Source organism: Pelodiscus sinensis, chromosome 5 (genome assembly GCF_049634645.1).
Source record: "Pelodiscus sinensis isolate JC-2024 chromosome 5, ASM4963464v1, whole genome shotgun sequence".
NCBI classification, from domain to species: domain Eukaryota; kingdom Metazoa; phylum Chordata; order Testudines; family Trionychidae; genus Pelodiscus; species Pelodiscus sinensis.
In genome coordinates, this window is record NC_134715.1 from 29,274,934 (window position 1) to 29,300,102 (window position 25,169).

General features: G+C 41.1%; 1 long non-coding RNA gene across 1 annotated transcript in view; it reads right to left on the reverse strand.

The window, feature by feature from the left end:
* Positions 1-14,277, reverse strand: part of LOC142829562 (uncharacterized) — a 233,220-nt gene extending 218,943 nt beyond the window's left edge. The window contains exons 1-2 of the long non-coding RNA XR_012904070.1: positions 12,899-14,277; positions 11,995-12,064 (exon numbers count right to left, since the gene is read on the reverse strand). This is a non-coding gene — a long non-coding RNA (uncharacterized LOC142829562). The remainder of the gene's footprint in view (positions 1-11,994; positions 12,065-12,898) is intronic.
* Between the last annotated feature and the right edge of the window lie 10,892 nt (positions 14,278-25,169).

Here is a 25,169-nt window from a genome sequence, read left to right on the forward strand (position 1 = left end):
AGCACTTTAAAGACTAACAAGATGGTTTATTAGGTGATGAGCTTTCGTGGGCCAGACCACAATTTGATCTGAGGAAGTGGGTCTGGCCCACGAAAGCTCATCACCTAATAAACCATCTTGTTAGTCTCTAAAGTGCTGCATAGTCCTGTCTTTTGTTTCAGCAAGACCAGACTAACACAGCTACATCTCTATTACTATTCTGGTTATGAGGACTTAGCTGTAACTCCCCAGCATAAATCAGATATCTGCATTCACTGTAAATAGTAGGGCAGACCACTCTGGTAATACATGGGATTGCCATACAACTCCAGACTGTCTGCTGCTTTCCCTCCAACAACTACCTAGCTATGTTGCCATGGTCCGGCTCTCAGCCTACCCGTTGCACAACATGAAAAAGTGCAGAGGAACTTGCAGCTGCTCTGAGTAACAGTAATTTATACTAGATACTATGTGATAAGTTATATACTACTTTGGGAAGAAAATATGCCCCTGAGAGCAGCTGTTGCCTAAATCTTTCCAGCTTCTCTAGCCGATTATGTTCCTCAGCTAAGCTTGTGCATTATGGTCATGGTAGGGCTGAAGGAGGCTTCCCAATAGGAAGCAGATACTCCTTTCGCCACCTTCAAAGAGTTTGTGAGTTTTTGTTTCATTTCTCAGGGGCCAAAGGTCAGTTTCTCCAAAATGAGGTCCCTGAGTCCCTTTCCAAAAGAGCCTTCTCTTCTCCATGTTTACTGAAAGTGTATTTAAATGCTTCATATTTAAAATAGAGACACACTGGACCAGATCTTCAGAGGTGGTTAAGTTCCTAACCTAGGTTCCACTAGAATCATACCTTTGAAAATCTAGGCCACTGTGACTTCAGATGTACGTGTAACAGCACACATGAATTGCAAGATATTCCACAACCAAAGCCAGAGTACAAATGTCTAAAGAAGATTGTTTAAAGCAGGTCTACTCAACATGCGGCCCATGGGCCGCATGCAGCCCACAGTCCTTTTTTTTGCAGGCTGCGGTGCAGTTTGGGTTTACACAGGGCTCAACACGTGGCCAAAACAAAAAAATAGTCAATATAATGGTCTTCTGTTGAGAACACATTTTAGTAGTGAAATTCCTGGACTGTCATTCCTCATTAAAAGTGCTATCATATGGGTGGAAATTAGGTAAATATTGCATTTTATTAATATCAGCAGAACTGACTTAGATGGGGCCTGTGTGTTGTGTCATCTTGCCTTAATCTTTGTATTCATGCCCATCAGTGTGAGAAGCTATTTGCATACATGTGCATATATATTTTCATGTAGATGCAGCCACACTTATGTTGCGGCCCTTGGCATATGCTGTGAGTATCATTGTGGCCCCCAAGGCTTCCAAAGTTGAGTAGCACTGGTTTAAAATATAAAGGCTTAATTTTTAATGTGGGGACTTAAGGTCTGCCTTCATATTTTAACCTGAAATTGTTTGCATAAATTGTAGAAAACCCTAAAAAAAATAAGATCCATAGTATTTTCACATTTTTGATTTTTCTCTTTTCTCTTACATTAAAGCATTTTGTTTGCTATGCTTCTACTTATCTATGTATCATAAGAAGCAAGTCACACTATAGCTGAAACTGTTTTTACTTTTTAAAATTTCAATATTTATTTGAATAATTTATTTTTATATTTATTTTCAAAAATGTGTTCTCACTAAGAGGAGCAAAATCATTCCCATTTATTCAAATAAAGCAACAAAAAAGAAAAAACCCATTGGTTGGGATGTGGAAACATGATCAGTAAAAACTTCCCTTTTAATTAAAAAGACAATAATGGTACGTCTACATAACAGGGATAAAACCGAAATAAGCCATGCAACTTGAGCAATGCTAATTGCATAGGTTGAGTCAAAATGGCTTATTTTGAATTTGGGCACGTTTCAAAACAATACTTATTTTGAAATAGAGCACTCTTCCACCGTCTTCCCTTACTTATTTTGAAATAGAGCACTCTTCCACCATCTTCCCTTACTCCACATTCAATGAGGTTTACAGAAGTCGGAATAAGAAGCCTGTTATTTCGAATGTATTTTGAAATAATGGGCTTGCTGTGTAGACGTTATTCTGAAATAACACTGCTGTGTAGATGTACCTAACTGTCCAACTTCCCAGCACAACCTATAGACTTATTAATTCACATAATTAAATAAATAGATTTATAGTTCTTGATTCCCCCACCTCAATTGGAAGTCAGTTCCCTCTTAGATTAATAAATTCCTCCATGACATAATACAGTATGATTCTAATCTTTTTTTAGATGAAATTCTGACAGTGAAATCAGTGGCAAAACTTACACTATCCACTGTGATCTTAAACTCTTCCTGTATTTATCCACTCTCTGGCTGTGTCTACATTGGCACCCCTTTCCGGAAAAGGGATGCTAATGTAGACTTTGGAATTGCAAATTCCGCGGGGGATTTAAATATCCCCCGCGGCATTTGCATTTACATGGCTGCCACTTTTTTCCGGCTTGGGGATAAGCCGGAGAAAAGTGCCAGTCTAGACGTGATTCTCCGGAAAATAAGCCCTTTTCCGGAGGATTTCTTGAAAGTAGGAATAAGAAATCCTCCGGAAAAGGGCTTATTTTCCAGAGAACCACGTCTAGACTGGCGCTTTTCTCCGGCTTATCCCCAAGCTGGAAAAAAACGGCAGCCATGTAAATGCAAATGCCGCGGGGGATTTTTTGCAATTCCGAAGTCTACATTAGCATCCCTTTTCCGGAAAGGGGTGCCAATGTAGACACAGTCTCTGTGTCTTCCAGAAATTTCAAGTTGAATGAAACTACACTGAATTAAGTATACTTTCATTCTGTGTGAAGGTTTTCAACAAGGATTAACAGGTTTAGCTAATTCTCTTCAAATTCACACCTTTAGTTAATTCAGATTAGCTTTCCTACCTCCACATAGAGAAGTCTTTATATACCTATAGAGCATGCTCAGTTATTGTAATTGTTTGGACGGTAATTTCACCATTACTAAAACAAACACACGCACAAAAGCCTTAGGCCACAGTCTCCCTAGCTTCCCTGGGGACGCACAACATGGATATAAGGCACTTCTCTTGTTTTGTGCAGGTCATGCAAGGGCTAACTACAATACTAATCCATGCGCTCAGATGCTGGTCTTATCCAGCTTCCTGAGGGACACATAATGCCTTGAAGGGAGGCAAGGAGGAGGGAAGGACATAGCTCCACCTCACCCCCTTAGCACTAACCAACAAAGATGACTAGTCAGGCAGGGAATGAGTGGTAAACTATATCCCACAAATGGGCATAGTTAGTGCTAAGAATAATTTGGAACTGGGAAGAGAGCTCTCACTGTACCAGATGAGGTAGGTTCTTCTGTTTTTAATTGAAGAGAGGGTGTGATGTCCTCCCTGTTCTTCCTTGCTTTTAACCCCTGGGATTATTTGCAAATCTGCAGCTCTCTAGGGAGTCAAGGGATTCAGTAAGTATCCTGTAGAAATCTCCATTGAGTTCTGTAATCACTCCAAGCCTGATTCTGCCACCCTTGTGAGTGCTTGCTATGTGAGTAGTTCGATTGATTCTATCCTGACCATGACTGGAGCTGCCAGAATCTGGCTCTAACTGGGCCACATTTTCCAAACGTGTATAAATTGCACCCACAGATCTTGCACATGGAAAACCTACAACTGCATGTTCACATAATGACCATACCACATACACATGCAGTCTGCATGAGCAAACACAAGCTCTGTGGACATGAGAATGTTTTGAATGGGCAATTTAGGCAGTCTGTTTTGAAAACTTGGTCTCACAAATTGTCTCTTTCCTTCTCTGGATTACATGTCCTGTTCTGCATACACACACACACACAAATTTTGGCACAGCTGTCAGACTTTGCTTTTCATGCTAATAGGAAAACTTGGCGGAGGCAATAAGATTTCAGAAAGCAAGCCTACAAGATCACATAACTAGAGTACTTTTTTCCTAACAGTTTGCTACAGCTTTAGTTTTATGGGAAAAGAGGGGCTCTTCCACACCATATCACTCTACCTCTCCTTACCATAGTCTTAAATGATGTGGGCAATCAGATAACCATTCTGTTGAAGACTTTTAGGAAACCTGGCAGGGTAATCAACTGAAATGACTAAGGCGGGCGGGGGAACCTCTTCATACACTGGCATTCTTGAAAGGGCTGCAACTAAAAATAATTGTTCAAAAATCTCAATAACATGACAGAGCAATTCTATTATTCTGCCTGGTGACCTACAAAGGCATTTACAGATTGCTATGGTCAGCCAAGCTTTATTCCAAATCTAGCTAGTTACTACAGTATTGAGCAGTACAGAAACTCCAGGTTGTGTTCAGTCCTGCAGCTAACTAAGTTAATAACTTGGTTGGCTGCAGCAAGATAATTTAGAAGGTAATCAGAAAGTACACTGCTGCATGCTATAGCAATGCTGTTATTTTAGTATCATCAGTCAGTTCAATGTACTAACACTGAACTGAAAACCTACAACTCAATAGAACTTTGGCAAATCAAATTCAACCTACCCAAGCTTTAAAATCTTCAGGTGGGAAAGAAACATATCATTATAATCAGAAGATTAAATTCTGTTTATCATACACAGCTTAACACAAGAGTTAAATGACAATTCAATACCTATTCAGGCCTTTTTTAGAAGCCAAATTTAAACATTTATCTAAATTTGTTTGACAAAAGCAGAGGAAGAACAGTAAAATGTAATCCAAGACATTTGAAGAACCTTATTAATAAAACACAAAGAACCAAAATATCAGTTGGTGCAATACTGTTGAAGTCAGAGTTACACAGGAGATGAATTTGGTGCATACTGTTGTCAATCATCCTTCCTTTAATCATCCTTATGTTTCATTCATCACATTATACACAGTCTCCCCACAGCAAAGAGATTTAAAAGGTCACATCTTAGCCAATAAAATCATTTATGTGTACTATGGGGAAAAACAGTAGCTGTAAGCAGTCATCCAAAAGTGACAACATATTACCCAGAAGGTTGCATACTACCGCACATCAAAGATCATGTGTGCCAAGGAACTAGAATCAAAGAATCAGTGAAAATACGAAAGAGGAAATAAAAGCACTGTCAGAAAAAATTACCATTAAGGAAGAATATTGCATTCAGAAAATAGCTGATGCAGAGCCATCAAGGAGATAAGAAGTTCTGGAAGCTGGGATAAGACACAGCACTGCTGGATTTTTAAATAGTAGGGGGAAACAATTCTGGTATTTTCTATATAATTTCATACTTTCCTTCATGATTCCCCAAACCTGCAAACATTAATTCACCTCCTCTTATTTTTACTTCTTTAGTTTCTATAGGGCTACTTTACTGTGGTCATAATACATATCCTACTGATGTCAATTTCTAGAGTCTTTTAATCCCTGAAATTGGATTTCTCTTTTATTCTTTGAGTCTCATTACTTGTAATACTCCAGGAAACAATCTTAATGGAACACTGAGAATTAGAAATCCGATGAGTCTGGTCACCCTATATGTCACACTTCAGCTGCTGGCACTGTACCTTAAAACAGACTCTAGGTTTGCTTCTAAGAGAACAAAAAGTAGCACAGGTATGTAGAGAAAATAGATTGGTTTCATGCACCTGTATCACTATCACAATAAATCTTGCGTATATGATATATCATAAGCTTGATTATATAAGACCATTTGTGTTTGTACAGCACAAAACTTTCATAGTAAAGATTATAAATTATAAACTGATATGGACAAACTGAAACTGTGCATCCCTGATAAACTTGGTTTACAACATTGCTGCATCCACAGAATGAGCACACTTACATATAACAGCACTGAAGCAGACTTGATAGCCTGACTGTAGCAAATTGCACAGTGAACTGGGAGGCACTTCTAATTCCAAACCATGGGGATAGATAATCAAGGTGACATGATTGTAGAAACAGCACAAGATAGCTGCAGATGGTAGAGGAATGAAGAAATTGGAGTTTGAGAATTATGATGGTGTCCAGAAACTGGAAATTATTTCAAGCTACAGGTATCTGAACACTCAGGGCAAAAATGGGGAAATGTGAGGAAATGAGGGGGGGAAAGCACACACACAAAAGAACATTAACACACACACACACTCAGATGCAAAAAGGGGAAAGGAAAAAGAAAACTAAACTTCAGATTCTCATCCATCCGGGTATTCAAGTAATTGAACTTAGTTAAAAGTTCCAGAAAAACAGAATAATGAAAAATAAACAAATGTTTATATTTAAATGATAAATACACATAATTCAGGTATTGTATATAATAGAAGTTAGACATGGAAAAGACTTATATTATCACATAGACCATCCTTTTGACAGCATAGAATTAAATAGATGCAGGTGTACATAGACATTTGGGACTAGACTGCATAGCAAATTCTCATTTGCACAATACTATAAAACAAAAGCTAAATAAAAACCAACACAATTATTCAGGTCATTCTTGAAGTTTAGTTTAAATAGTCTTCAATGATCATTGGCAAAACAAACCAAATTCAGTAAGATGTAATGATAGTTGCATTGTCCATTGAAGGATATTGTTAATAAAATGGATAGGAACAGATTTATTCCTGCTGTATAGGACAACTCATGTATTTCTAACCATCATGCATATGGAATGCACAATCTAGCATTTATAAGGATGTGTGACATTTCATATAAAATTCCTATTTATCTCAATATTTATGGGTTTTTACATTCATCTGCTATTAATGATCCCATTATAACCCTACTATTTGCTGCAGTTTAATTTTATAAAATTCAGACAAGTTAAAAAAATTGCAGGCTAAAAATAGCAAGATCAATTTGGAAAAGCTCATGTTGTTTCACTGTGAAAGAAGGAAACTGTACCTCTGAAAGGGGTGTACTACACTTGCATTTTGAAGGCTAAGAAGATATTTTAAAACTGTTATAGGAACATTAAACAACTGCATGGAATTTCACCCACTATGTTATATAAAAGCTGTTTGTGACATTGCTATGTTTAGCCATCACATACAGAGCTGCTGTACCCACCTAAGACTGACTCATCCTGTGTTTTCACATTTTTCAGCTTCCCTTCAATCTACCAGTAACCCTCAGAAAGTGGAGGAAAACATAAAAAATTTTTCTCCAACAGACACTTTTAGTGTTTTTCCTCAGGGTTATTCTTGTGTCAGATTACTTTCTTGTGAACGTACCACCAAACAATTCCTACTTGCACTAAAATCAATAATGCTGTTTCTTAATACTATGTAGGACCAGATTTTTATATTCTTATACTGATACTCTGACACTTAGGTTAGGTCTACATTGCTGAGAAAAGAAGGAAAAAGTTGCAATTTACTTATCTTTTTCTGCGTTTTTTTCTGAAAGAGGCTCTTCCAAAATTTGGCCCATCTCTCACGGAGAGAAATACAGGGATGCCGAAAGAACACGTCTGCTTTTTCAGAAACTGTTCCGAAAAAGCAGACGCGTTCCTTGGACACAGCAGAGCTTTTTCAGGATTTCTCACTTAAGACAACTCATGGAGCAAGGCACGACTCAACATGAGTAAGGGTATATAGATGAAAGTTAGTTCCTGCATATGATTACTTCAGACTCTCTGCAAAGTCAAAGATGTATTTAAGTTCTTTGCTAAATCTGAGATCTAGTCTACAGGATCCAATCTTAAATGCAAAGGGCTTGTCTTTACAGTTACAGTGCTGTAGTGCTTAGCAAAGCACTGTCTATATGCCAAAGGAGAGCTTCTTCTATATACCTAGGTAGTCTATCTCCCCAACAAGCAGTAGCTCCCTCAACAGAAGCCCTTCCATCGATACCGTGCTGTGTACACAGGTCGGTATACAAATGTTGCTCAGGGTTGTGTTTTTCATACTCAAGCAACACAGTTATACCAATACACACTCATAGCATAGATCAATCCTTAGTGTTTTCTGTCAGGTATTGAATCTTCAGTGGGAGCTAAGAAGACTTAGCACCTTACAGGAGTGCCACAACAAGAACTACATTAAACTGTAATACTCATTTTTAAGGAAGAATTAAAAATACTGAAGTATTATATATGAACAGCCAAACTGGATCAGATCAGTGGTCCTTTGACTCAGGCCTAACATTCTGTCTCCCAAAAGTGGCCAATGCCAGCTTCCCCAGAGGGAATGAACAGAACAGGTAATCATCCACCATTTCCTACTTCTGTCACACTTCACACACAGTTTCACATCCCTGCCCATCCTGGCTAATAGCCATTTCTGGACCTATCTTCCACATGAACTGACCTAGTTCTTTTCTTAGGCATGTAATAGCCTTGACCCTCACACCATCCTCTGGTAAAGAGTTCTACAGACTTATGGTGCCTTGATACAAGTTAACATCCTGCATTTTTTCAGACATACTGATTTTTAAAAGATTCCTAACAATTAGAAAATAGATTACATCTAAGGGAAAAAAGTGTGTCCTGCAATCAGGAGAACTGGAATAATTTTTATATGGGGGGGAGGAGCTGTTGATGGAAACCATGCATTTGATGTTTATTGTTACTAGTTGAAGCAAGGGTGTGTGGCAGCACCCCTAATACCTCTAGATCCACAGGGCAGAAGACCCAATGTAGAGTAAATTATGTAATGTTTAGCCCAACTTGTTCCCAGTCCCCTGAATGAAGGGCACCTTGCCAGAAATTCACTGTAGTGCTAGTTACAATGTAGGACATAAACCGGCTCTCTCCTTATGTCTGAGGTAATTTAAGAGGCATGTTAGTATGCACTTGGATTTCAAACATTATTGTTCTGATTTGTGAAGAAAAGGAATGCTTACTACTGTCATTTGAAAATTCTGTAAATATTATTGACTTTACCTGTTTTCCCTGTCTAGTTTTAGACCCATATAATTGAAAACAAAACATTAATGTTATTGATGTTAAACAAGATTTTTCATTGTGTAGCTTTTTTATAATAAAAAGCATAATTAGAAAAACATGTTTTGTGGAACCGTTCCATTCCACTAAAAAGGAAACAAAACACTATTTACTCAAGATAAGAAGATTAAGCCCCCGATTTTCCTTTAAGGATCCACATAAGGATGGCCTTTCAGATTATGAAAATTGAGAATCTGGCTTCCCTCAGTGTCCAAGCTATTCAAAACCCATTTTCCTTTGAACATCTGAGTTCTTATCGTGGTCAACCACCAGAGGATGAATAACTCAAGCTAATGAGATCTACACCAGTCGCAGGAGTTCAATAACAAACCAGAGATCATATTCTCCCCCATTTCTCTGAAGATTGAATTTCCTTCTTTCACTTTGATAGAGGATGATATAACCTATTTTTAAATAATCTTCATTTTTCTTTGAGATGCAGAATGCTGGAAAGACTATCTTGGTGGCCTTTTGGCAGCTGTCTTTCTCCCAGCATACTGGTATTAAAGGACCACCTCTCCATGTCTTCTGAAGTTCTCCTTGAAGTCAGATCTAATGGTTGAATATCTTACCACTATGTACCCCTAGTAAGGAATTAAGGGAGCTAAGCAGAGCAGCAAAAGTGGGATTGTGCAGTCATGGTAAAGACACTATTTACTCTTCTGAATCAGGACTAAGCTTCACAGGTGCCAAGCCACAGAAGCCCACTGAGTTTCCATGATTCTGTTCCTAAGCCAAATATGACCCTGAATAGAGAGTTTCAAGTCTGTAATGGAAATGTTATATATATATTTTTCCCCAAAAAAGCCCTTTGTGGTGAGTTAAAGACTAATCCTAACTGAAAATTAGTAAATTATTTTAAAGATGTTATTTTATAAAGACAATTTAGTGCATGTGAAAAGTATATTGGCTGTCTGAAGAAATAATTCTTTATACATAGACCAGGTTTCCCAGGGGAAACAACAGTACACTACTCTCCCCTCTTTTCTGCTCTGCTTCAACCCTGACTGGGACAGCACCTTCTACAGTTGCTAAGGCACCACTGTTTTGCCTTTGTGTCTGTTCAGTCCTTGTCCTCTGTGCTGAGACTGCCAAACTAACATCATTTTGATGTAGACAACTGTCCACTGGGAATGCAGATGAGAGCATCTAATCATTTTAAAGAGTTCAAAATGCAACCATCACATGGTGCTAACTTTCAGTCACTACAAACCTGCCTCCAAACTGAAATAGTTACAATGAGGTGAAAAGCTTTGTATCTTATTTCTAATCCTCTGGCCAGCTAGTCCTCTCTGTAAGATAATTTTTGCCAGATCATATTAATTATTCCAACCTGATAGATCTACATTACATGCTTCCCAACATACTGTATTTTGACTTAAGCCATCTGATTTATGCCATGCCTTCTGGTGAGGATTGTTGAAAAATACTGTAGAGCTTGCAATCTATTTGGCACAATATAATGGAATGTATTGCATCAAAATAAAGAACATTGAGGTAAAAACTGGTATTATGTGGAGCTCTAGTGGTAGTAAGGAAGTAAAGCAGCACATAACACCAAACCAGACAATGGCAGAGGATGTCCTGAGCCTGAAAACAGAATAGTAGGAAAGTGACAAGATTAATTTAAAACAGTTAACATGAAAAGACAAAACTGTTTGATGCTTCAGGATTATGGAATACACCTCTGTATATATACATAATATTGTTCTTTACTGCTAAATCTTGAACTTTGTCAGTGTTTAATAGCTAAGCATTAGGAATATTAAATTCAGGCTGTATTCACAACTCATTAATTTTTGGTTGATAAAATTATTATTGCTTTCACCCTTCTACTCCAATTGTATAATATTTCTTATCCTAGCTCGCAAAGAGTTGAGTAACTCCATGCATGCTGTTATACACTTCTGTTCAAACAATCATATGCCCCATATCATGCTAGTGGCTAAGATTTCTATATAGGATAGTTTTTAAAAGATACTATCAGTTGCATTATCAGCAAAATGCTATGCCAACTGTCACAGGGAGTTTCATTCCTGAGGTTCAATAATCCCCAAAAGTTGATGAGTTTGTCATGAGTTAATCCCTTGACTAGAAGAGCCTTCAATTCCTACTTTGCAGTCTCATATCCTACTGATATACTAATAATTTATACAAAAAACACTGTCAAATATTGATTCACTATATCCCATCTCTCGATGTATGTCAAAATCCTGATCTCTTAAATAAAGAGCCATTTTTTCACAACATAATACTTATATTTCATACTGTACAACCATGGTGCCCCATCACACACAATGTCTGTGTCTCTACAGTATCTATTAAACACCAGCATTATCTTCACAACTTCTGAGGAGTAAAAATACGTGGTATAACTCAACAGAAGTCTAATAATCAAAATGAAATTATTCTTTATCAGTAACCTAAATATAGCACCAGACCACACATAGAAGAGAACATCATGCAGAAAGAAGCAGAAAGCTACTGTTTGGTTCCACAAGCAACTGACCCTACCACAACAGAACTCAATGCTGAAGTCCTTACTTAGACAACACTCCCACTGAATTTCTTGGGAGTACTGCCTGAATCCGGGCTTCAGTATTGGGCCCACATTCCTTAAAACAATATACAGTATGAGACTGTCACTTTCTAAACTACCATATTAACCATGAAGAAGAATACAACTGGATAACTAAAACGTTCATAGGTACGAGGGCATATTTAAACAGAACCCGAATGTTATTTTTCATCATATGAAACTAGAGGCATATAGGAAATATATTTCTTCTCGTTAAGTTAACACATAGGCTTGGTTACACTTTTTAAGCATCCCTTGGTCTAATTTTATTTTCATTGATTTTTTTCTAATCTTTTGCCACCTCACAATGGAAACAGGGTAACACTCCTCTCACTCAAAGGTGGAGCTATTAAAAGGTGTATCTCCCACATTATAATTAATATTTGCTGTTATTACATATATAGCTGACAGCCACAGGAAGAAAAAAAGTCAAAATCCTCAGACTCCAAGGAAACATTTCAAAGTTGTTCCTGTTTACCTGCTGGGCAGTTGCACTCTGGAGGCACTTCTCTTGCTATTCTTATTTTTGCCAAATGCTCGTAGGATTTCTGTGAGGGGAAGGGGAAACATTAGCCAGCTTGGTAAGCATTAGCTCATTCTATTACAGCCCGGATTATAGACTTGCATGTGTTAAACTATGATTTACAGCTACTTGAAAGACTGCATAACTAATGATGACTTTTTTACTTGGACTTGATCCAAACTGTATCAGTTGACCGATACACCCCAACCACAACTTGAGCATTTTACACACAGAGAGAGATGGGTTTCTACCCATGGCAGCTTTACTTGTGTGGTATCACCTCTCCATAGAAAATACCTCCTCCCACACACATAGCATCTAGAGCCTAAGATTAAATGTAGAAACTTGGGCTCCTCGGGTGGGAGAACAGTCAATGACATTATACACGAAGGTTATCTTCTCTATCACGTTATGTCAGCCTCTGCTGCCAAACCGGCTAGAGAGATCCTTACCACGGCCCTTTCAAACCCAGACCGTACTTTTACAAGGGCTTCTTGTCATCCAACGCACCCGAGGTAAAGCATTTATTGGAATCAACGATATTTAACTAAGGGGATTTCCCTTTTTCCTCTATGAGATCTGATTATCTTGCAAACATGAGCAAAAAGTCCCTGTCTCTTGAGCTCTCCTCTACCCTCTGCCACACAAACATTTGCGTCAAGGAGCTGTCCACTTTTTCCACTCAATGGTCCCCCTCGCTCCGTTCCCTCCCCCGCCCCCCAAAATCATTTCCAGCATGAATCTTGGGGGGGGGTTGGTTTGTGAAGCAGAAACTCGTGTTGGAAGTGGCTAATTAAAGGCTTTTCATGGGACACCACGATCCCGGCCACGTCCAGACACAACACCGAGTCTTCCACACCTGAGCTAGAAGTCGCTCCACTTTTTCTTGCATCATTGAATTTAGCTGATCCAGAGAGAAGCCGGGCAGCAGCTGGTAGGAAGCAGCAGCAGAGAAGTCCCCTTGGGCGCTCTCGATGGCAGAGACCCTCGCGTGTAGGTCGCTGGTCTTCACCCCCAGATACACACAGCAGGCTACAGCCGCCACTGACAGGAAGGCGGCCAGCAGCGAACTGAGGGGCAGAGTCCAGCTAGGGCAGCAGCGCTGTCCCCCAAGGCAGCGAGGCGCCCCGGGGCCATCCTGTCCTTTGGCTTCTTGGCTTTTCCCCAACATGCTTTTCCACCCTGCAGATGCAGCAGGATTTTTTTTGCTTCGTCCGCCCTCCCCTTTTCCCCAGTGGGGGCAACTTGTTTGCAGAGGGGGGAGGGAAAAAAAGCGGAAAACAATCAAAGAGCGAGCCCAGCGATGAGTTGCAGGCTTTCAAGGCAAGGAGAGCGCGCGCGGCGGAGCCTTCATGGCCCAGCTCAGCAGGGCACCTCTGGAGGGATCATCCAGCGGGAGACACCCCCAAACCAGCCGGGCAACAACAAAGCAGCAGGCTGGCGGGGGGAGAGGGGAGTTGTTCAGCCCCCCTACCCGCCTGGATAAAGAAAGAAAAAAAACCCCTTTGCTTAGTACCCCAGGAGTGGCGCCCGCCACTTGTCAGCGAGACTTCAGGTGCATGGGGAGGAGACCGGGGGCTAAGGAGGTGGCCCTCGCAGAGACGCAGCGAGCGAACTTGTTGCTTCCCTTTCTCCCCCTCCACCTGGCTGCTGGCGCCGCGCACGGCACGGCGAGGGGGCACCTCGCCAGTGGCTGCTGCCCCAGGGCGCTTGCAGCCCTGCCTAGCCCTCACGCTGTATGTGTGTCAGTGGCACAGCGCGGCGGCGGTAGCAGCAGCAGAGCGGCGGCAGCGGCGGCTTCCTCTCTCCCTCCGCACTGGCCACAGCTCCCGCTACACGCCTCCTCCAAGCCCCCGACAGAACCTCCCGAGCCTCATTAGCATAATTTATTCACCTAGTCCGAGGGGAGGTCGCCCAGCGGGAAGACCGGGGATTCGGCGCTTTGCATAATTTATGCAGAAGCGCCAATCGCTCACCCAACGCTGGTTGGCTGCGCCCGAGTAACGGGCGCGGACGGGCCACTTGCGAGCGGGCGGAGGAGGGGGGAGAGTGATGGGGTTGGGGCTGCTCCATACGGGGCCAGCCTGGGGCACCCGACCCTGCTTCTGGCTCCTGCTTCCCCCCCTCTCCCCCGGGGCTGGGGCGCGCGCCCAAAGAGAACCTTGCGGCAGTGTGTTCTGATTGCTATTAGAACGCTGCATTGTCCGTCTGGAGAGGTGGAGGGTGCGTGGCTTAAGGACAGGGCTTGACTCCATGCCTGGTTTAGTCCCTGCGAAAGCTGGACAACAGCATTACTTCCCCACACTCCGCATTTCCCCCTCTGCTCCACAGACCTCTCAGTACCCAGCCGGCTACACAGCATTGTCCTTGTGTTACCGGGGAGGAAACTGAGGCACGGAATCAGTATGTGACTTGCCCAAGGTGATTCAGCCATTCAGTCTAGGTCTACGCTGCAAACAAATCTTGCAGCAGATCCACCTCAGTTGATTGAAGCTAGCCGGACGACAAAACTGCAGCGTAGATGGTGCTGCTAAGGCTGAAGCTGGGGCTTTAGGACCAGCCAGGAAGCCTGGGACAGCTGAGCCCAGCAAGCCCTAGACAGCTGACACAGGCCAGCTGCAGGTGTTTTATTGCAGTGTAGACATACCTTCAGTGGCCAAATCAGGAACAGGAGCCAGGTTTTCCAAAACCATGCCCCATTAAGTAACGACTTGGTGACTCACTCAGTTTTCCTGTCTGTGAAGTAGGAGAAATAATACTTTCATGCTTTAACAGGTGATAAGAGGGTGTTGATATACAATTCATTAATATAGGTAGAATTAAACAGTATTATTAATCATTATTCAGGTGCCATTTTCGAAAGTGGATGCACGACACACTTAAGAATGAAAAGTACATTTGTGTGTACAATTTTGTTGCTATTTGCAAAGTGTGTGCACACACACTCTGCTCAATAGGCTTTATTTTCAAGGTAGGTGTGTGAACCATGCAAAATTCTGAATCTGTTAAAAGAGCTGAACTATTTTCTCTACCCTCTCCTTGGCTAATCTTTTTATCTATTGGAGTTTTGTTTTCGTTTTCCTGAGTTTACAAACATTCTTCTTCACTGTTGCACACACAGCTATGAATTTTCATTATTCCTGATTTGTATGACTAGAAAAGCAATGTTAAATCTACAGTATCACCACATGACCTAGTGGCTATTTCAGTTTTTGTGCTCTTTCTTTCTCTTTCCTGCTAACACTGCATTTACCTGTTACGTTTTGTTTCCCATTTTAGTCTCACCACAATGCAACTGAAAGAGTTGCTGCTGACTAAAAAGAAGTGCTTAACACTTATATAGCACTTTTTATGCTTAGCAAACTTTTCAAACACTAAGGGGCCTGATAGTAGAGTCCTTATTCACTCTGGTGAGCACTTAAAAGAATATTCTCAGCAAAGACAATGGAACGACTCCCATGAGAAAGTGCTCACTGCACTAAATAAGGACTCGATAACCAGACTTCAAATAGATTAACAGAGTTAGTCAGACAATACAGAAAGTGATTTGTGAAAATTTTCACAAACAAAAGCAGCAAGTTCAGAGGGTGAATGTTTTGCTTTGGTGGAATCATTTGTTGTTGAGGAGTATTCAGACAGTCTCTGCTATCATAAAAACTATTTGCAAATCCTCAGAGCTTTATCCATTGTAGCATAAACGATCATTTGTCTGAAAATTTGTAGCAGAAGTGTATTATTCGTAGTTACCCATTTGCTATTTATAATTTGTTTGTTTTTTTCTTTTAATCTAAATTCCCAGTGAGGGAGCAAAACTAATCCCATGCAACTTTAGGTGACCAGTCATTTGCTATAAATAGTGAACAGTTGAAGTGGACAGTTTACAAATACCCGCATCCCCTGCCCCCATCAAAATCACACAGATTATTCTGCCAACATAGATGAATAATGAATACTCTCTTAGGCTCAGTTCAAACACTAGTTCGTAGCAGTAAAGAGCTAAATTTGCAACAAACATTATTTGCAATGTATAATCTTGCCATATGAAACAATGTTCACAACACTCCCTCTTCCCTCAAGCAAGCACTTTTATTTCCATTTACAGCTGGGAATAAGGCAGAGACAAGTTAAGTCTCCTAATTAAGGCCACTGAGAAAGCCAAAATTAAACCCAAGATCATTCCTGCACCTCTCTCAAGGCAAACCATATACTGCTATATTTTGCACTGCATCAACATTAGGTGCTGCTTTATACTGATTAAGGTGAAATTTATGGCAATTTATGTCCATTTCAGAAATGCAGAAACATCCTCTCTTTTGATCCTTCCATGCCCCTAGCAAGGGTTAACATTAGCATAGTATATAATATGAAAAGGAACTACTGTTTGGCTAAGGAGGGGTCACTGCGCATCCTTGCTCCATATGCAACCATCTTGAATTTGGATTAAATTAGAATAGTGCAAAAAATACTACATGCCAGAGAAGAACTAATTAAGTCACAGAGCTGCAAGATTACATGTGAAACCACTAGCTATATCTCTCTGTCTACATACATCTGCCATTATAAAGGTCACCACACAATCCTTAGCAATCCAGATCACCATATTCCCATTGGACAAGTTATAGCTCACATACCATATGTACCTCCTATCTATATCCAGAAAAGTCACAAGAAACCTTTAATTTTCTGTTGCCCAAAGTATATAAGGATTACTACTGTGCTAAAATCAAAGACCAGGGGAGGCCAATGAAAATTATTAGGGACTAGGGCACATGATTTATGAAGAGAGGCTGAAGGAACTGGCATTATTTAGTCTGAAGAAGAGAAGAATGAGGAGGAGATTGAATAGCAGCAGCCTTCTACCTGAAGAGGGATTACAAAGAGGATGGAGATAGGCTATTTTCAGTGATGGCAGATGACAGAATAAGGAGCAATGATCTCAAGTTGCAGTGGGGAAGCTCCAGAATGGATATTAGGAAAATATATTTCACTATAAGGGTGGTAAAGCATTGGAAATAGGTTAGTAGGGAGGTGGTGGATTCTCCATCCTTAGAGGCTTTTAAGGTGGGTTTAGCAAAGCTTTGGCTGGAATTATTTAGTTGGGGTTGATCTTGCTTTGAGCTAAATGACCTCCTGAAGTTTCTTCCAACCCTAGTCTTCTATAATTCTATGAAACAACCCCTGTACCTCAGATACCGCTGATCACAGATAAAGTATATTTTATTTACATTCAGACTATAGAACATTTTAGAGCCTATTCTATATTTGGTAACTTACTAGAACAAGGTAGCTTGAAATAACAATTGTATCCCAGATATTATATGGCAAGCTATTTACCTGTACAGGTAAAATACAAGAAGTCTCAGATCTTCAGCAGCTAAACTTAAAATGCAGTAAAAATAAGATCTCAAGAAGATCTGTTGAGTTGATGGTGCCCAAAGACTCAAGACAATGGTGCTCTCTGAAAGGAAGAGGTTAACTGGTCTGTGTAGACCCTGTTGGGGCTCACTCAATGTTCCCTTGTGCATTTTAATGTAGTACTGTTTTAAAGAACACTATGTTAATCATAAAATTATAGGAGTGGAAGGAACTTTGAGAGTAGATCTAGTGCAATCCCCTACACTCATGATAGGACTAGATATTATCTAGACCATCCCTGACAGGTGTGTCTAACTTGCTCTTAAAAATTTCCAAAAGATGGAAAGTCCACAACACCCCTGGGCAATTTATTCCAGCCCTTAAACACTCTGACAAAGGAAGTTTTTCCAGTGTCCTTGCTGCAATTTAAGCTCATTGCTTCTTGTCCTGTTCTCAGAAGTTAAGGAGAATGATTTTTCTTCCTTGTCCTTGTAACAACTTTATGTACTTGTAAATTGGTATCATGTTCCCTCTCATTCTCTCTTCTCCAGACTTAACACATACAATTTTTTTCAATCTTCCCTCATAGGTCATGTTTTCTAGACCTTCAGTCATTTTTGTTGTTTTTCTCTAGACTTTCTTCAATTTGTCCACATCTTTCCCAGAATTTTAGTTGTGGCCTTATCAGTGTGGAGTACAGAGGAAGAATTAGGCCAGCTCTACACTAGGATATCAGTTCGAATTAAGATACACAACTCCAGCTATGTTAATAATTTTCAATTTTAATCCTATCCTCCAAAGCAACCCCTCTTGACTTAGTATTGGCCACAAACTTTATAAGGTTACGTCTACACTGTGGAGCTATTTTCGGATACCTCTGGTATCCCAGAATAGTTATTCCATGTCTTAAGAGCAAGCCCCTTAAATCGAAATATAACAGGCTTGCTATTCCCATGTCCCTGTAAACTTCATTGCACAAGAGTTAAGAGATGTTTCGGAATAGGGCTTTATTTCAAAATGACCTCGAAATAAGCTACGCCATTTGTGTAGCTAATTTTGAGATAAGGGTCCCATGTAGACACACCCTAAGTGAACTCTATATGTCATTATTTAAATAATTGATGGAGATACTGAAAGAACAGAAGCCAGAACTGATCCCAGCAAAACCTCATTTAATATACCCTTCCAGCTTGACTGTGAGCCATATCCAACCAGTTACGCACACACCTATTAGCAGCTCCATCTAGGTTGTATTTCCATAGTTTGTTTGAGAAATGATCATGCAAAACAGTATCAAAAGCCTTACTGAAGTCAAGATATACCACATCTTTCTCCCATTCACAAGAGTTGTTACCATTTCAGAGAAAGCTATTAGGTTGGTTTGACATGATTTGTTCTTAACAAAATCCATGTTGACTGTTAACTTATCTTCTAGGTGCTTGGAAATTGATTTCCTGATTGCTTAATTTGCTCCACTGTCTGTCCAGGTACTAAAGTTACGATGACTGGTCTGAAAAAAGAAATCCACCATTTATTTCCATAGCATTCCATCTCATGTGAATGTATTATAGATCACTTCAGAACAGAAACAAATTATCCTATGGTTTTTAGAGTCTCAAATATTCACTAAAGTATCTATAAAAAGGGAAATAAGAACAACCCAGGAAACTACAGACCAGTCAGTTTAACTTCTGTGCCAGGAAAGATAATGGAGCAAGTAATTAAGGAATTCATCTGCAAACACTTGGAAAATAAGAAGGTGATAGGTAACAGCCAGCATGGATTTGTAAAGAACAAATCATGTCAAACCAATCTGATAGCTTTCTTTGATAGAATAACGAGTCTTGTGGATAAGGGAGAAGCAGTGGACTTGGTATACCAAGACTTTAGTAAGGCGTTTGATACGGTCTCGCATGATCTTCTTATCAATAAATTAGGCAAAACAACTTAGATGGGGCTACAATAATGTGGGTGTATAACTGGCTGGATAACTGCTCTCAGGCTATCTCTACACTACAAGTTTTGCTGGAAGAGGCAATGCAAATGAAGTGCGGATTAGCATTTTCTCACACTTCATTTGCATATTCTCTTCTGATCCATTTTTGCACTAGGGGTTTTTGTGCCAAAAGAAGCGGTGTGGATGTTTCTTTTTTGAACAAAGATTGGTGTACCTCCTTGGCCTCTGAGGATAGGACAATAAGCAATGGGCTTACACTGCATCAAGGGAAGGTTAGGCTGGACATTAGGAAAAACTTCTTAACTGTCAGGGTGGTTAAACACTGGAATAAGTTGCCTAGGGAGGTTGTGAAATTGTAACCCACACACCTAGGCTATGTCTACACTGGCGCGATCTTGCGCCAGAGCTATGCAAATGAGGCTAAGCGTGGAATATTGCCAAGCCTCATTTGCATATATAATGAGCCGCCATTTTGTAGAAGAGGCTCTCGCGCAAGAAGGAGCTGCCTACACTGCCCCTTCTTGCGCAAGAAAAACCCTCTTGCACAATGCTATTATTCCTGAAAATAAACAGCATAGCGGCATTGTGCAAGAGGGGTTTTCTTGCGCAAGAAGGGGCAGAATAGACAGCTTCTTCTTGCGCAAGAGCCTCTTCCACAAAAATAGTGGCTCATTATATATGCAAATGAGGTTCGGCGATATTCCACTCTTAGCCTTATTTACATAGCTCTGGCGCAAGATCGCGCCAGTGTAGACATAGCCCTAGTGTGGTTACTGAGTACTGCAAGTGGCACCTAGACCACTGTAACAGTTAAGATCAAAAGACCTCTACAGCATGGGCTGGGAGCCAGCTGGCTTTTAGCTCAGAGGGTAGAGGCTCCTATAGTCTGCTCCAGAGGTCCTAGGTTCAAATCCACCTTGGTGGTGGTTACAGAATCACCATCTCAGGATTTAAGAGCAGTTGGATAGATATCCATCAGGGATGGTGTAGTCTAGATAGTACTGGGTCCTGCCATGAAGGCAGGGGACTGGACTTGAGGTCCCTTCCTGATCTATGCTAGTGTTATAGATGACAATTCTGGCAGGAGGCTAAAAAAATGAGTGACAAACTGCATTCAGAAATGGAATGAGGAGACCAGATTTAAGAACGTTAGACTGAAAGAGGCTTACTATGACTCCAGAACAGTTAGGGCCTGGGGTGCTCTGATCTGTTATTTTCATTTATATATATAGCACTATTGGTATGCTGGGCTTTTGCAGACAAATATGTGGACAAAATCCCTGCTCCAAACAGTGAATAATCTAAGGGTTCAATCTGAAAACTCTTATACTTGTGCGTAACTTTACACTTGAGTACCCCCCATCCAAGTGAAGGAGTGAAGTTAAAACAGGTACTAAAGTGTATGAAAGATCAGGGACTATACAGAAAATACATAGACAAGGAGCAGGAGATAGGCTATGACAAAAAGCACGTGATAGAGAAGTGCTGTTTGCCACATGCCTTTTTGGTTCCACAGTTTTATTTGGAGCATTTTGGCTGTCCGTTTTGTTTTGCTGTTGGGTCAGTGTCAAGTATTTCTTTACATAAGCAGCATCTGTATACTTTGGCTAAATTTTTGTTTTAGAGTAATGAAAAGAAGAATGAACAAAACATACACTTCTTTATAGGGCATAATGAGTGCCCCTCAGTCTATAAAAACCACATCAGCTCTGGAGATAAAAGGCTTATGTCCCTCCGACACTGGAAGAATGATATAGAATGGGGGAAAACCTAACTGAAAGAGTGGAATTTGATTTATTAAAATGGAGAATGAAGAGCAATGGGCAAGAAAGAAAATAAGAGTTATTGGAAGGAAATTGAAAAGAGTGAGTTTTGCCATTTGTCAAGGTGAAGTGTGTCTGCTCTAACTGGGGACAAGACTGTTGAGACTTAATAGATTATTTGGAATAAAATATCTTAACACTAACACTGCCAGCTCTACCTCATGTCTAGAGTTACCTCCATAACTCTGTCTAGGATTACATATTCTTTTCCCTCTACCCAATTTTCTATGGAGAAGGATGTTCACATTTTTATCATGGTGTCCAGTACTCTCAGACGGAGCCATTTAAAACATCCCTTCTTGCTATCTTCGTTGCTTCCTCCGCAATCCTAAACCCTTTACATTATATTTATTACTAAATCTGCATATAGGCATATAGGTTATGTGTATTATTAAACCTGCAGTAGAAAGACTTCAGTGGATTTTGCCAACATTGCTTTGAGTGATTTTATTTTTGCAATCAGTTCTAGAACATTTCATTTTACTGAGCTCTGAATAGATCAGACTCCATCCCCAAGTTTAACCACATTTGGGAAAGGGGATAATAATATTCCATGTAACGTTAAGCAGTTAGTTCCTTGCTCAAGAATCAGTGTTTTACCTATTTTCTCTTAGCAGTTGCAATATGAGAGGAAACTTTATGGCTTAACTTAGTTCTATTTCAGGGTCATTGCTCCTTATTTCAAGGAAGTTAGACCCTCAAGATAAAGAATGGTGAACAGCACAGTTTTCTGAGTTACCATGGATATATTTTAATTTCCACCTAGACCTTCTGATGGTGGGCAAAGCAGGCAGCTGCCCCAAGACCTGGTGATTTAAAAGGGTCTGGGGGCTCCTGGCTACTGCCACTGTTATAACAGCAACACCAGTGGCCAAAGCCCTGGGCCCTTTGAATCACTGCCAGAGACCTGGGCAGCATGTACCAAGCAGCGCTGAAGGGCTGGCGGGTGGAGGCTAGCCTCCAGTCTTGCCCCTTCCATGTAAGACCCTGCCCCTTCTGGGGGCCTAAATCTAGGCCCCCGCCACCTTGCCCAGGGCCCAACAAAGTCTGTTGGATGCCTGTTTCTACCCAAAATCTCCCCATAAGAATTCTATTCATTCCCTACTTCTACTTTTGCATAAAGGAAGCCTCAGAAAGTAAACAGAGCTATTGGCAACAGCATGGTGCTTAGAATGATGTGTTCCAATTAGAGATGTTAAATTTAGTTTAATCAATTAATCAACTAGTCGATGGAATTTCCATCGACAAGTCGATTAGTCGATAAGCAATTGATAAGCGGGGGAGCCGCAGCAGAATTAGCTCCCAGCCCCAGGAGCTAACCCTGCTGCAGCTCTGCCTTTTAAATGCATTAAGAGCCAGCAGGCCAAAGTACAGCTTGGGGGATCCAGTGCGAGCCAAGACAGCTGATTCCTGGCTGGCACCCGGTCCCCATTACCCCCTACCCTCCATGGAAACGGTGCTGGGAGGAACCAACTTTTAAGCCCGCTATCCTCAGCACTGGCTCCTGCTCCCCCCCTTGCTGCTTTTGATAGAGGCAGCAAGGGGGGGGGGCAAATAGTCAAGGGACTAGTCAACTAGTCACTTACATCCCTAGTTCCAGTGAAAAGCAGAGCAACATTAAGTACCTTGGAGGATTTGGGCCTCAGTACCTAGGAAATTGTTAGAGGAAGTCAGTCTAGCTGCTATTGGCCTTTGTTCAGGGTCCAATTCCTAGATGAAGTGTGGGCAAAAATCCTTTTTTCCTCAGCATGAAGACACCACTGTGAGAGCATCCCAAAATGTTGATCTTCGACACCGACACATTCAAGAGACATGTCTTGGTGCTCTCAATATTGAGGATCTGTTCTTCTCTGTGTATTTCTATGTACAAAGATGTAATAACCACTCCTATTTGAAATTCTCTGGGCTTACTCTTATTTTAAAGAATTCAATGGGACATAAACACAGTTTTTATTACCAGTAAAATTGTGAGGAATTAATATTTCTCCTAGCCATAAAGAGAAGTTATCAAGCTAAAAGGAACATGACCACCATGAAATTCTCATGAATCAATTCATTCCGAGGCTTAAGACTTAGCAAAGACCTGTCTACTCTGAAATCTTCCTGGTGAGGAATGTTTTTTTCCCCTTTTGATAAAAACACAGAGGAAAATAAGCCTGTCAAGAAATGTTAGTCGCTTAAAGTCTGTAAATAGCCAGGAGCTCATATGACCAAGCATAATGTAATTCCCACATTTTCTTGGGAATATAGGTCTCGGTGTTGTGTCTCTCATCCTGGATCTCCATCTCAGAGCATTTTTTGTTTTTTTTTCAGAGTTCAGGGTTGGGCAAAAGGACCTCCGTGGGCCAGATCTGGCCTGACAAGCAGGTTGATCTGGCCCATGGAGGTCCTGCTGCTCCCCCGCCCGCAGACCAATTAGGGCCTGGGGGCAGGAGGAAGCTCTCGAAGTTTCCTATGCCATGCCAGCCAGGAGTGCGTGGTGCTTAGAAGTGCCAAGCACTCTTGGCAGGGCGGGAGGAGACTTTGTATGCTCCCCTGCCCCTAAGCCTGATTGGCCTGGGGGCAGAAGAGGGAGCATGCGAAGTCTTCTCCCACTGCCAGGGGCATGGGCGCCTATGGGGAACCTCTGGGGGGGGGGGGCAAAGACTTTGCGTGCTCCTCCATCCCCAGACCAATCATGGTCTGTGGGTGGGGAAGCAGGGAAGTATCCTGGCCCGGCCCCTTACACTTAAGGTCCCACCCCTTCTGGTGCGGCCTGGGGCCACTTCAAAAGTTTCTGAATGGGCCCCTGGCAAAAAATTATTGCCCACCCTTGGTCTAGTTCTATAGTTTGTAGATGAGGAGCAAATCAAAGATGAAACCAAGAGTCTCTGTCTTCCCCCGCACATGTTTGCCTACTTACACATTTAAATCTTTGTTAGTAATACCTATTGTTAGGCCCAGCAAACCATGGTTTGGTTTAAGTAAAGAAGTGTTGGGGTAGCTGATTGAAAGCCAGTGGGTTAACTAACCAGCACATCACCACATGCATGAAAAAAAACCCCCACCTCTCCAGCCATAGAATTCCAGGCCTTTTTCCTGCAGGGCTTCAGCTAGAGATCAAGCAATTATTGAAAATAACATGGTCTTCACGAAACAACAAGTAGGTCAGTTAAGCTGGCAAGATGCTATTTTTTGAGAGGCTGAATTATCTTCAATTGTCACCTGATCTCCACCCCACGAGCTGGGAGGCAGCTGGTCAGTCACAGGTGGAGGCTAAGCTTAAGTCTCTGAAAGGCCCACCCTTGATCTATTTATATGATAAAATGATGTACAGACCTTACAGAAGTGTCACTTTATCCAGGAAATTCAACTCCAGCTGGGATGAAATATGTTAAATGTCTAGGAGCACAGAGCAATCCTATACAATAGGTCTGAATGGGAGGGAAGATTGCTTTCCCCATCTGAGACTACAAAATGAAATTAGGTGAAATATAAATTTCTAGAGTCAGAATTTTGTTAGGACAACAAAGTTAACATTCCTATACTTGCAAAGTTTGCCACAGAACCTTGAATGACTATATGTACCATATATACCTGTTAGCCAAAGGCACACCTTGTTTACACTGGCAGCTTCTTGCGCAAGAACTCTTTTGCGGAAGAGTTCTTATGCAAAAACTCTTCCACAAGAGTGCATCTACGCTGGCATGTGCTTTTGTGCACGAAATGTACTTTTGCGCAAGAGCATCCATGCCAGTGTAGACGCTCTCTTCTGCAAGAAAGCTCTGATGGCAATTTTAACCATAGGGGCTTCTTGCGCAAGAAATTCATTTTGCCTGTCTTCACTGGCCTCTTCTGGAAGAGCTCTTGCACAAGAGGGCTTATTCCTTGTGTGGAGAGGAATAAATCTTCTGGAAGAAGCCATGTTTTATAATGCTTTACTGTAAATTTACTTCTGGAAGAATGCTCATGCAGTGTAGACAGCCAGCAAGATTTTGAGGAAGAACGACTGTTCT